This window comes from Schistocerca gregaria, unplaced genomic scaffold, assembly GCF_023897955.1.
Source record: "Schistocerca gregaria isolate iqSchGreg1 unplaced genomic scaffold, iqSchGreg1.2 ptg000178l, whole genome shotgun sequence".
Lineage (NCBI taxonomy): Eukaryota > Metazoa > Arthropoda > Insecta > Orthoptera > Acrididae > Schistocerca > Schistocerca gregaria.
In genome coordinates this window covers 20,586,120-20,599,222 of record NW_026061728.1, presented here as the reverse complement: position 1 = coordinate 20,599,222, position 13,103 = coordinate 20,586,120, and positions in this window count along the sequence as shown.

The following is a 13,103-nucleotide window of genomic DNA, read 5'->3' as shown; positions in this document are numbered from 1 at the left end:
GTTTTGATCCACCTATCGCTTTGACATAAGACCAAATTTTCTTAAATTTTCTGCCAAGTCAGTACATAGAACATTACTTTTGAATTCATTAAGTGCCTCTCACATAGCCCTCCTCACACTACATTTCACTTCGCATAATTTTTGTTTGTCTGCAAGGCTTTGGATATGTTTATGTTTGTTGTGAAGTTCCCTTTGCTTCCGCAGCAGTTTTCTAACTCGGTTGATGTACCATGGTGGCTCTTTTCCATCTCTTACGATCTTGCTTGGCACATACTTATCTAACGCATATTGTACGATGGTTTTGACATTGTCCACTGATCCTCAACACTATCTGTACTTGAGACAAAACTTTTGTGTTGAGCTGTCAGGTACTCTGTAATCTGCTTTTTGTCACTTTTGCTAAACAGAAAAATCTTCCTCCCTTTTTTAATTTTTCTATTTATGGCTGAAATCATCGATGCAGTAACTGCTTTATGATTGCTGATTCCCTGTTCTGCATTCACTGTTTCAAATAGTTCAGGTCTTTTTGTCACCAGAAGGTCTAATATGTTATCGCCACGAGTTGGTTCTCTGTTTAACTGCTCAAGGTATTTTTCAGATAAAGCACTTAAAAAAAATTCACTGGATTCTTTGTCCTTGCCATCCTTTATGAACGTTTGAGTCTCCCAGTCTATATCTGGCAAATTAAAATCTCCACCATGAACTATAACATGGTGGAGAAATCTGCTCAAAATATTTTCCAAATTACCCTTCAGGTGCTCAGCGACAACAGCTGCTGAGGCAGGAGGCCTATAGAGACATCCATAGGACTGTTGCTATTCACAATATACATAAATGACCTTGTGGATGACATCGGAAGTTAACTGAGGCTTTTTGCAGATGATGCTGTGGTGTATTGAGAGGTTGCAACAACGGAAAATTGTACTGAAATGCAGGAGGATCTCCAGCGAATTGACGCATGGTGCAGGAAATGGCAATTCAGTCTCAATGTAGACAAGTGTAATGTGCTGTGAATTCACTGAAAGATAGATCCCTTATCATTTATCTACAAAATAGCAGGTCAGCAACTGGAAGCAGTTAATTCCATAAATTATCTGGGAGTACGCAGTAGGAGTGATTTAAAAAGGAATGATCATATAAAGTTGATCGTCAGTAAAGCATATGCCAGACTGAGATACGTTGGAAGAATCCTAAGTAAATGCAATCCGAAAACAAAGGAAGTAGGTTACAGTACGCTTGTTCGCCCACTGCTTGAATACTGCTCAGCAGTGTGGGATCCGTACCAGATAGGGTTGATAGAAGAGATAGGGAAGATCCAATGGAGAGCAGCGCACTTCGTTACAGGATGATTTAGTAATCTCGAAAGGGTTACGGAGATGATAGACAATCTCCAGTGGAAGACTCTGCAGGAGAGACGCTCAGTACTCGGTATGGGCTTTTGTTAAAGTTTCGGGAACATACCTTTACCGAAGAGTCAAGCATTATATTGCTACTTCCTACATATACCTCGCAGAGAGACCATGAGTACAAAATCAGGGATTAGAGCAAAAACAGAAGCATACCGACAATACATCTTTCAATGAACAATACGAGACTGGAATAGAAGGGAGAGCGGATAGAGGTACTCAGGGTACCCTCCAAAAACACACAGACAGGTGTCTTGCGGAGTATGGATGTAGATGTAGATGTAGATGTAGATGTAGATGTAGATGTAGATGTAGATGTAGAAGCTGCAGAAAGGTCCTCCATCATTTGTGTCTCTTTGTTGGTATGATTACTACAAAGCCAGAATCATTGCATTTGATCCATTACCATATGTGAATTATTTCTGAAAGAAGCTGCAGAAAGCCCCTCCTGCAGCAGCATATCTATATTGATATGATTACTACAAAGCAAGAATTATTGCATTTCATCCATTACCCTATGCGAATTATTTCTGAAAGGAGTTCCATATAGCTCCTGCTACATCAGTGTCTTTATGGTCGTATATTTAATACAAAGCTAGAATCATCCCATTTCATTCATCACACTATGTGAATTATTTCTGAAAGAAGTTGCAGAAAGCTCCTCCCACAGCAGCGTCTCTCTGTTGGTATGATTACCACAAAGCCAGAATCAACATATTTCATACATTATCCTATGTGAATTATTGCTGAAAGAAGATGCAGAAGGCTTCACTCACAGCACCACCTGCTTCTTGTTATGGTTACTACAAAGCTAGGAACATCGCATATCATCCATTACACTATGTGAATAATTTCTGAATGAAGCAGCAGAAAGTTCCTTCTGCAGTAGTGTCTCCTTGCTTGTATGATTCCTACAAAGCCAGAATCAATGCATTTAATCCATTAGCATATGTGATTTATTTTTGAAAGGACCTGCAAAAAGCTCCTCACATAGCAGCGTCTTTTTGTTCATATGATTACTACAAAGCCAGAATCATTCCATTTCATTCATTACCATATGTGTATTATTTCCGAAAAGAGGTGCAGAAATCTCCTTCCACAGTAGTTCCTCTTTTTTCATCAGATTACTATAAAAACCAGAATCATCGAATTTCATCCATTACACTATGTGAATTATTTCTGAAAGGAGCTGCAGAAAAGCTCCTAGCACAGCAGCATCTTTTTGTTGATATGATTACTACAAAGCCACAATCACGCATTTCATCCATTACCCTATGCAAATTATTTCTGAAAGAAGTTGCAGTCCCTCCTCCAGCAGCAGTGTCTATTTGTTGGTATGATTACCACAAAGCCAGAATCATCGCATTTCATCCATTATCCTATGTGAATTATTTCTGAAAGAAGCTGCAGAAGGCTTCTCCCACCTCACCACCTCTCTGTTGTTATGATTACTACAAAGCTAGAATCATCCTATTTCATCTATTACCCTAAGTGAATTATTTCTGAACAATGCTGCTGAAATCTCCTCCTGCAGCAGCATCTCTTTGTTGCTATGATTACTACAATGCCAGAATCATCGCATTTCATCCATTACCCTATGTGAATTATTTCTCAAAGAAGTTACAGAAAGCATCTCCCACAGCTGCATCTTTTTCTCCGTATGATTATTACAAAGCCAGAATCATCCAATTTCATCCAGTACTGTATGTGGTTATTTTCTAAAAGAAGCTGCAGAAAGCTCCTCCCGCAGCAGCAACTCTTTTTTGGTATCATTACAACAAAGCCATAACCGTCACACTACATCCATAACCGTATCTGATCTATTTCTAAAAGAAGTTGCAGAAAGCTCCTCAGGCAGCAGTGTCACATTGTTCATATGATTACTGCAAAGTGAGAATCATCCCATTTCATCCATCATGCTATGTGAATTATTTCTGAAAGAAGTTGCAGAAATCTCCTCCCACAGCACCGTGTCTTTGTTGGTATGATTACTACGAAGCCAGAATCATCTCATTTCATCCTTAAGACTATATGAATTATTTCTCACAGGCAGTGTCAAAAGAACCTCCCACTGCAGTGTCACATTGTTGGTATGATTACTCCAAAACCAGAATCAAAACATTTCATCCATTACACTACGTGCATTTTCTCTGAAAGAAGCTACAGAAAGCTCCACCCATATTTGCGTTACTTTGTTGGTGTCATTACTACAACACCAGAATCATCAATTTTCATCTATTACCCTATGTGAATTACTTTTGAAAAAAGCTGCAAAATGTTCCACCCACAATGGCGTCACTCTGTTGGTATGATTAATACAAATCCTCAATTATCACATTTCATCTGTTACCCTATTTGAATTTTTTTCTGGAAAAAGCTGCAGAAAAGGCCTCTCACTTTTGCGTTGTTTTCTTGGTATGATTACTACAAAGTGAGAATCATTGCATTTCTTTGATTACCCTATGTGAATTATTTCTGAAAGGAGCTGCAGAAAGGTCCTGCCGCAATTGTGTCACTTTGTTGCTATGATTACAACAATGCCAGAATCATTTCATTTCATCCATTACCCTATGAGAATTATTTCTAAATGATGCTACAAAGAGCTCCTCCCACACTTGCGTCACACTACAAAGCCAGAATCATTACATTTCATCAATTACACCATGCGAATTATTTCTGAAAGAAGCTGCAAAAAGCTCCTCCTACATTCGCATCACTTTGTTGGTATGATTACTACAAAGCCAGAGTCATTGAATTTCATGAATAACCCTATGCGAATTATTTCTGAATGAAGCTGCAGAAAGCTCCTCCCACATTTGCATCACTTTGTTGGTATGATTACTACTAAGCCAGAATCATCGCATTTCATGCATTTCCATATGTGAATTTTTTTTTTTTCAAGAGAATCAGCAGAACGCTCATACCACAGCAGCTTCACATTGTTGGTATGATTACATAAAAGCCAGAATCATTGCATATTATCCATTACACTACCTGAAATATTTCTGAGAGGAGCTGCAGAAAGCTCCACTCACACTACTACACTTTGATCCTACATTTACTACAAAGACAGAATCATCACATTTCATCCATTGCCCTATGAGTATTATTTCTGAAAGGAACTGCAGGGAGCTCCTACCACACTGCTATCACTTTCATGGTATAGTTACAACAAGGCCAGAATCTTCTGATTTCATCCACTACCATACGTTAATTATTGCTGAAATGAATTGCTTGTAGCTCTGCTCACAGTACTGTAACTTTGTTAGTACAGTTTCTACAAGGCCACATTCATCGCATTTCATCCACAACCCTGTGGAAATTATTTCTGAAAGAAGCTGCAGAAAGATTCTCTCACATTACTATCACATTGTTGGTTCAGTTGTGATCTATTTCTGAAGGAAGCTGCAAAAGCACCTCTCTCAGTACTGTCACATTGTTTGAAATTTTACACAAAGCAATACTACTACTACTACTACTACATGATCAGGCCCAGTAGACCACACACATCTACAAGTTACCTCCTCCACTGTATTCTGTCCAATGCTGCTATCTGCCATTCGTCCACATCTATTGACACTTGGATTAAATCTTCATGGGATCCACCACTCCAATGGTTCTTGGGTCTCCCAGGAAGTCTCTTTCCTGTAGGTGTGAAATCCAGGAGCTTCCGAGGCCATCTGTGATCCTCCATCCAAGCTATAATGTCGGCCCACTGCATTTGTTTGGCTTTGAGGGTACCTGCTATGTTGGGCCACTGGTATAGTTCCTCAAGCGCTTCATTGTATCTGATCCTCCATTCCCCAGTATCTGCATCCAGAACTGTACCAAAAATCTTCCGAAGCACTTTTCTCTCAAAAACAAGGAGCTTATGGAAGCCCTGTTTCCGGATACTCCATATCTCACAGCCATATAGAACAAGAGGCTGGATAAAGGTTTTGTACGGTTGAATCTTGAACTGTCTGGAGAGATATTTCTACCAAAGCAGTTGTGCTAGGCTGTGGAAAGATCGGTTTCCTGCTTGTATTCTGGCATTGATCTCTGCATCACATGACGAGTTCACAGTGGAAAGTGCCCCTAGGTATTTGAATTCTTGCACTCTCTTGTAGGAAAGGTCCACAACAAGCAACAAGCATTGCATTTTATCGATAACCCTATGAAGATTATATCTGAAAGAAGCTGACAAAAGCTCCTCTCAAATTACTATCCCTTTGTTGGTATAGTTACAAAAAAGCCACAATCATGGCATTTCATCTTTAACACTATGATAATTATTTCTGGAAGAAGCTCCAGAAAGCTCCTCTCACACTACAATCACTTTCACAGTTAGTTACTACAAAGCCACAGTCATCTCATTTCAGCCATAACACTATGTGAAATATTTCTGGATGAAGCTGCAGAAAGCTCCTCTCACACTACAATCACTTTCTTGGAGTAGTTACCATAAAGCCAGAATCATCACATTTCATTCATAACACTATGTGAATTATTTCTGAAAGAATCTGCAGTAAGATGCTCTTCCTTAACAATCAATCTGTTCATATAGCTACTACAAAGCAACAATCGTTGCATTTAATTTGTAACATCATGTGAATTATTTCTGAAAGAAGCCACAGAACGCTCCCCTCAAAATACTATAAACCTTGATGGTGTAGTTACTACAAAGCCACAATTATTGCATTTGATTCATAGCATGCTGTGAAATATTTCTGAAAGAATATGCAAAAAGTTCCATTCACTCTAGAACCAAAGTGTTGGTATAGTTATTAAAAAGTGACAATCATTGCACTTCACTCATAATGGTATGTGAATTATTTCTGAAAGAAGCTGCAGAAAGCTCACAATACTATCACCTTGTCGGTATAGTAACTACAAAGTCATATCCATCGCATTTTATGCATAAACCTATGTGAATTATTTCTGAAAGACGCTGCACAAAGGTACTCTCACTGTAGAATCATTTTGTTGCTATAGCTACAACAAAACCACATACATGGCATCTCACCCATAACACTATGAGATTTATTTCTTAAAGAAGCTGCAGGAAGATTCCCTCACAATACTATCACTTTGTTGTTATAGTTACTGAAGACATACAACCATTGCATTTAATCCATAACCATATGTGTATTATTTCTGAAAGAAGGTGCAGCAAGCTCCTCTCACTCAAGTATCAATCTGTTGGTATAGCTATTACAAAGCCACAATCATAGCATTTCATCCATAAGCCTATGTGATTTATTCCTGAAAGAAGCCGCAGGAAGCTCCCCTCACAATACTATCACTTTTCCAGTATAATTACTAATGAGCCACAATCATCTCATCTCATTCGTAGTCCTATGTGAATTATTTCCAAAAGAAACTGTAAAAAGCTTTCCGACCAATACCACGAGTTTTGGTACAGTTACTAAAAAGCCACAATCATTGCATTTCATTCATAGTCCTATGTGAATTATTTCTGAAAGGAGCTTCAGAAAACTCCACTCACAATACTATCATCCTGTTGGTATAGTTACTACATAGCCACAATCATCACACTTCATCCAAAACCCTATGTGAATTATTTCTGAAAGAAGCTCCAGCAAGCTCCTCTCACTCTATTACACTATGTTGGTATGGTTACTACAAAGCAACAGTCATCCCATTTCATCCATAATCCTAAGTGCTTTATGGGACATAAGCTGCACGAAGCCCCCTCACAATACAATCACTTTGTTGGTTTCCTGAATGAGATTTTCACTCTGCAGCGGAGTGTGCATTGATATGAAACTTCCTGGCAGATTAAAACTGTGTGCCCTACCGAGACTCGAACTCAGAAACTTTTCCTTTTGTGGGCAAGTGCTCTACCATCTGAGCTACCATAGTATGACTTACGCCCGGTCCTCACAGCTTTACTTCTGCCAGTATCTCGGCTCCTACCTTCCAAACTTTACAGATTTTCTCCTGTGAATCTTGCAGAATTAGCACTCCTGAAAGAAAGGATATTGCGGAGACATGGCTTAGCCACAGCCTGGGGGCTGTTTCCAGAATGAGATTTTCACTCTACAGTGTAGTGTGCACTGATATGAAACTTTCTAGCAGATTAAAACTGTTCTGGAAACATCCCCCAGGCTGTGGCTAAGCCATATCTCCACAGTATCCTTTCTTTCAGGAGTGCTAGTTCTGCAAGGTTCACAGGAGAGCTTCTGTAAAGTTTGGAAGATAGGAGACGAGATACTGGCAGAAGTAAAGCTGTGAGGACCTGTATCTTCATTAGGGTGATCCCCATATGCATCTGCTTCCCACTTACTTACTGTTTTTAGAGTGTCATATGCCTGTAACGCTACCAGGTGGCATCCGACATCACAGTGGGCAGTGGTCATAATGTTTTGGCTCCTCGGTGTATAGGGGATCTATACAAGGGAGATATAACTGAGGGCAACATCATACAAATAGTAGAAGAGACAGATGAAGGTAACAAGGGAGATATACTGTGAGAAGCATTTGACTGAGCACTGAAGACTCACAGTGAAACAAGGAAACAAGTACCCAGGGGTAGACAACATTCTGTCAAAACTACTGATAGCATTGGGAGAGACAACAATGACAAAATTATTCCATTTGCTGTGCTAGATGTACGAAACAGGTGAAATATCCACAAATTTCACTAAGAATGTATTAATTTCACTTCCAAAGAAATAAGGTGCTGTGAGGTGTGAATATTCCCAAACTGTCAGTTTAGGAATTTGTCGTTGCAGAATACAAACACAAATTCTTATATAAAAGGACCAAAAAGCAGCAGATACTGACTTCATAGAAGATAACTTTGGATTCTGGAGAAATGTAGGACCACATGTGACAATACTGACCCTACAACTTATCTTAGAAGATGCATTCAGGAAAGGCAAACCTATGTTTCTACCATTTGTAGACTTAGAGAAAGCTTTTGACAATGTTGACTGGAATGCTCTTCTTCAAATTATGAAGCAGGGATGAAATACAGGGAGTGAAAGACTATTTAAAATTTTTACAGAACCAGATGGCAGCTATAACAGTTGAGGGGCATGAAAGGGAAGCAGTGGTTGGGGAGCAAGTGACACAGGGTTGTAGCCTATACGTGACGTTATTCAAACTGTATATTTGGCAACCAGTAAAAGAAACAAAAGAAAAGTTCAGAATAGGAATTAAAATACATGGAGAAGAAATAAAAAACTTTGAGGTTTGCTGACAACATTGTAATTCTGTCAGAGACAGCAAAGGACCTGCAAGAGCAGTTGCACGGAATGGACAGTTCTTGAAAGGAAGATATGATATGAACATAAACAAAAGCAAAAGAAGGTAATGGAATGTAGTCAAATTAAACCAGGTGATGTGAGGGAATTAGATTAATGAATGAGACACTTAAAGATGATGATTTTTGCTATTTGGGCAGCAAAATCGCTAATGATGTTCAAGGTAGAGATGATATAAAATCTAGGCAGACAATGGAGAGGAAAGTGTTTCTGAAGAAGAGAAATTTTGGAGCATTGAATATAAACTTAGGTTGTAGAGTAATTGCACTTTATGCAAGACACCTTTGCAGCTTTGTTTTCTGTGAGACATTTTTCAGCACTTTTTTTTGCTATCTTCAGATAGTACAGAAAATGCTGAAACAGGTTTGTGTGAAAACACAGCTATGAACATGCCCGAAAAAAAAAGAGAGGGGAAATTTCTCTCTAATTTTCTTAGACACAGAAATAAAGAGAACTGCAATATTCACAACATGGAACTGCAATATTCACAACATGTTTATAGATTTAGGTGTTACAATGATTTTTCTGGAAACATTTGTATTGATTGTTGTCATATACGAAGTGAAACATGGATATCAAACAGCTTAGACAGGATGAGAATAGAAGCTTCTGAAATGTGGTGCTACAGATGTATACTGAACATATGGTGGGTGAATGGACTTGGAGAGAAAAGAAATTTCCTACACAATCTGACTAAAAGAAAGGATTAGCGGACAGGATGCATTCTAAGATGTTAACGGATCACTAGTTTAGCACTGGAGAGAAGTGTGGAGCAGTGGCACCACTCCCATATCGTATATTAAGATCCTCATAAGCCTTTTGGTAACTTTATTTTCAAAATTCTGATGATGAAGTTCATACTTTATGCAAAGTCTTACGAGTTAATAGGTATATTTTGAAGGAAAGATCACTTTCAAATTAAAGGGCTATTTTCCTCTTTTCAGTAAACTTTACTATCTTAACAGATATTGAATATAATAGAGGGAAACATTCCACATGGTAAAAATATACATAAAAAACAAAGATGCTGTGACTCACCAAATGATAAAACACTGGTAGACAGATGTTGCTTCATCTATGGGTTGTGAAAGTTTGAAATTTGTGTGTGTGTTTGTGTATTTTTTATTGTGTCTATCTACCATCACTTTCTCATTTGGTAAGTCACAGCAACTTTCTTTGTTATATGCATTAACAGATATTGATAATTGTTAGTTTAACTTTATCCACATTTGTAGTGCCAGTTATGGACATATTGCTGTGAATTTCCAGGATCTGTTGATACACTTTTGATCATCTGATTTTTCTAATTTCTATTGACACCAGTACTAATGAGCAAGAGTCCTGAATTACAAATTACAGATTTTTCAGTAACTACATTTTAATATGCAAGATGGGTCCCATAATAAAAATAATAAGCCCTTGATTTCCAATGCATAGGCATAAATTAGAATTGAACTTTTGAATAGACGCTGCTCATGCGAAGCAACATACTGCTACAAACAAAATATAATGACAATATCCACAGCCAATAAAACTTAGCCTTCTGGCTCACAGGTTTTGTAAATAATAATAAATTAACATAATTCATTAATACCGTAGAACAAATCTGTTTACGGCCTACATTCACTCCACTTTCTTGATTCTGCTGTTAATCTTCTTCAGGTATGGCTTCAGTTTAACTTGGCTGCATTCTAGACCACTCTTGGGAACTATTTGTGTTGCCTCTCCATTCATTTAAGTCAGGCTGAGAGAACTTATTTTACAATTATGAGCAATAAATATCATTATGTGTGTGTTTCAGTTTTGTTTAGTAATATTTGTGTTTACAACAAGCATTCTTTGCCGTGTTTTACTTAACTGTATGTGAAACAACTTTTGATCACTTCATCTGTATTGTGTGCACATTTACTTTCTGAAGAGATAATAAGTATTGTGCTCCACAGATGTCCATACTAAGTACCTGTCTGCATACATCATTAGAAACTGTAAGAGATCTGGTCATCCCCAACAGGATCTTAAAGACATGATTAAAGATTAGTGAGCTCATAATTTTGAACTTATAAAAGAAACTTCTGGCTATCCATTTTAATTACGGAACTATCAACAGTAATTTCAGGTGCTGTTCCTCTGAAACTGTACAGCTTCTGAACGGCTTGTATCACAACTATTGATGTGACATAACACCTACGGTATATTTTCTATTGTCATCTGGAATGAAGATCCCATTCTATCCATTACAGGGTTTAACCTTACTTGAACCATAATCATGATGATGAACATCTCAATAATTTAGTGGGTTCTGAACCTGAAACATGAAATAGTAGAGGACTACAAATACGACAGTGGGAGCTCATCTTCAGTGCTGTGTGAAAGATCATGCACAAAAATCCTTGTGGGATAGTGTTGCTAACAACTATTGTTTTGATTTAGTTAACTTCAGTGCTAGTAAACAGTCACTATTGCTCAATAGATATTAAAACTGAAAATAAGTAAATTTTTTGAAATATGTAGAATCTGATCACAGATGAAAGAAAATAGAAATAATCTTAAATATATGTTCTTGATTATTAGCATTATTTTCAGAGAGAGGTAACAGAAATAAGATTGAGCCCACAGTGTTTTAAATGTTTCAAAGCCAGAAGCTTCTTCAAGGAAATGCACCCAACTGTAGAGCTTTTCTTTGACGGTAGACAATGATAATCCCATTCCTTAATAGAATGTTGATACCTTGCATATTGGCTGCATATTAATAATCATAACAAATCTTCATCAGAGCAAGGAAAACAAACACAAAAGCACACAAGCTCTGGCACCCAAGACCAGACTGCAAGCAGAAGCACATGGTGGGAGAAGCAAACAGGTGGTAGGGAAGGAGGAGAATGGGGCAGGGAGAGATAGTAGGGTAGGAGGACAGTTATGTGCTGCTTGTGGACGGTTACAGGGACAAAGTGGGGAGAGAGTACGGCAGCTAGTTGGAGTCAGGAGATTAGACAGATGTCAGCAGGGGGGTGGGAGGGCCATCAGAAAAGGAGGTAGCTATAAAAACTGTGGGTGCATTACTGGAATTGAGTTCTGGAATGGGAACAAGGAATGGTATAGTTTGGTGCTAGACAGTGACTAATGAAGGTTGAGGGTTACTTAAATGTAAGCTATACTGTAGGGAGAGTTCCCACTAGTGCAATTCAGAAAAGTTGGTGTTGGTGGGAAGAATCCAGAAGGCACAGGTTGTGAAGCAGTCACTGAAATGACAAATGTCATGCTGCGCAGCATGCTCAGCAATTGATTGGCCCAACTGTTTCTTCATCACAGGATTTTGGTTGTCATTCATGTGAACATACATTTTGTCAGTTGCCGTGTCAACATAAAATACAGCTCAGTGGTTGCAGCTTAGCTCTTGGATCACATGACTGGTTTCACAGGTAGCATTGTCTTTGATTGGGCAAGCGATAATTGTGAGTGGACTGGAGTAGGTGGTGGAGGGAGGATGTATGGGACAAGTCTTGCATCTATGTCTATTACAGGGGCATGAGCCATGAGGTAAAGGGCAGCAAGCAGGGGTTGTGTAGTAGTGATATTCTCTAGGTTCAGTGGTCAGTGGAATACTACTGTGGAAGGGATGTAAAAGATAGTGCTTAATAGATTCCCCATTCCAGGGTACTATGATATATATTTTTGGTTTGTAAATAAAGCTTCCTTTTCCTTCTGCTAGTTACTTTATTTATCCTATATGTGTTTCGCCTTCTGTTCTAAGGCATCATCAGTGGGATATATAATGATACAATTTTGTTAGTTTTAGATTATTAAACAGTTCACTTTGTAAAAAAAAAGTAATTACTTATGATTTGCTAATTTGCTTATCCTCACATCTGGTCTGGAGGTCACACTACCACTTTTATCACTGCCATATAATCACATTTTTGTGTTCTCACCTTCCATACACCATTCACCATATTTCTTCCCTTTCTTTGGTCGACTATTGTTCCTTTGTCACTCTATACATTTATTTCGTCGTACACTGTTTTTCTCAACGTAAATATTGCAACTCTATTATTTGTTTCATCTTCTTTGAGAAATTTACCTATTTGTTGCAAATGTAACGAAGTATATGTTTGAGACTAACTTCTATTTCTGATGTTTATACTGTGTGTGCGTATGATTGAGAGAGAGGGAGGGAGGGGGATAGAGCTGACGAGTTTTAATTTGGGTGGGGGGGGGCAGTTGAGGGGGGAATACAAGCTATCAGTGAGTGGTTGAAAACTTTGGTGACAGCGACAGCTGATTTGACTTTTCCTTTCAATATTCTGTGGAGGGGCTCATGGATTTTTTGGATTCTATTATTATTATATTGGACTGTATTATTTTATTAATCCTTTTTGCAGATGGTATTCTATTATTTTAAATAATGAATGGCTTGGCATGTGTACTT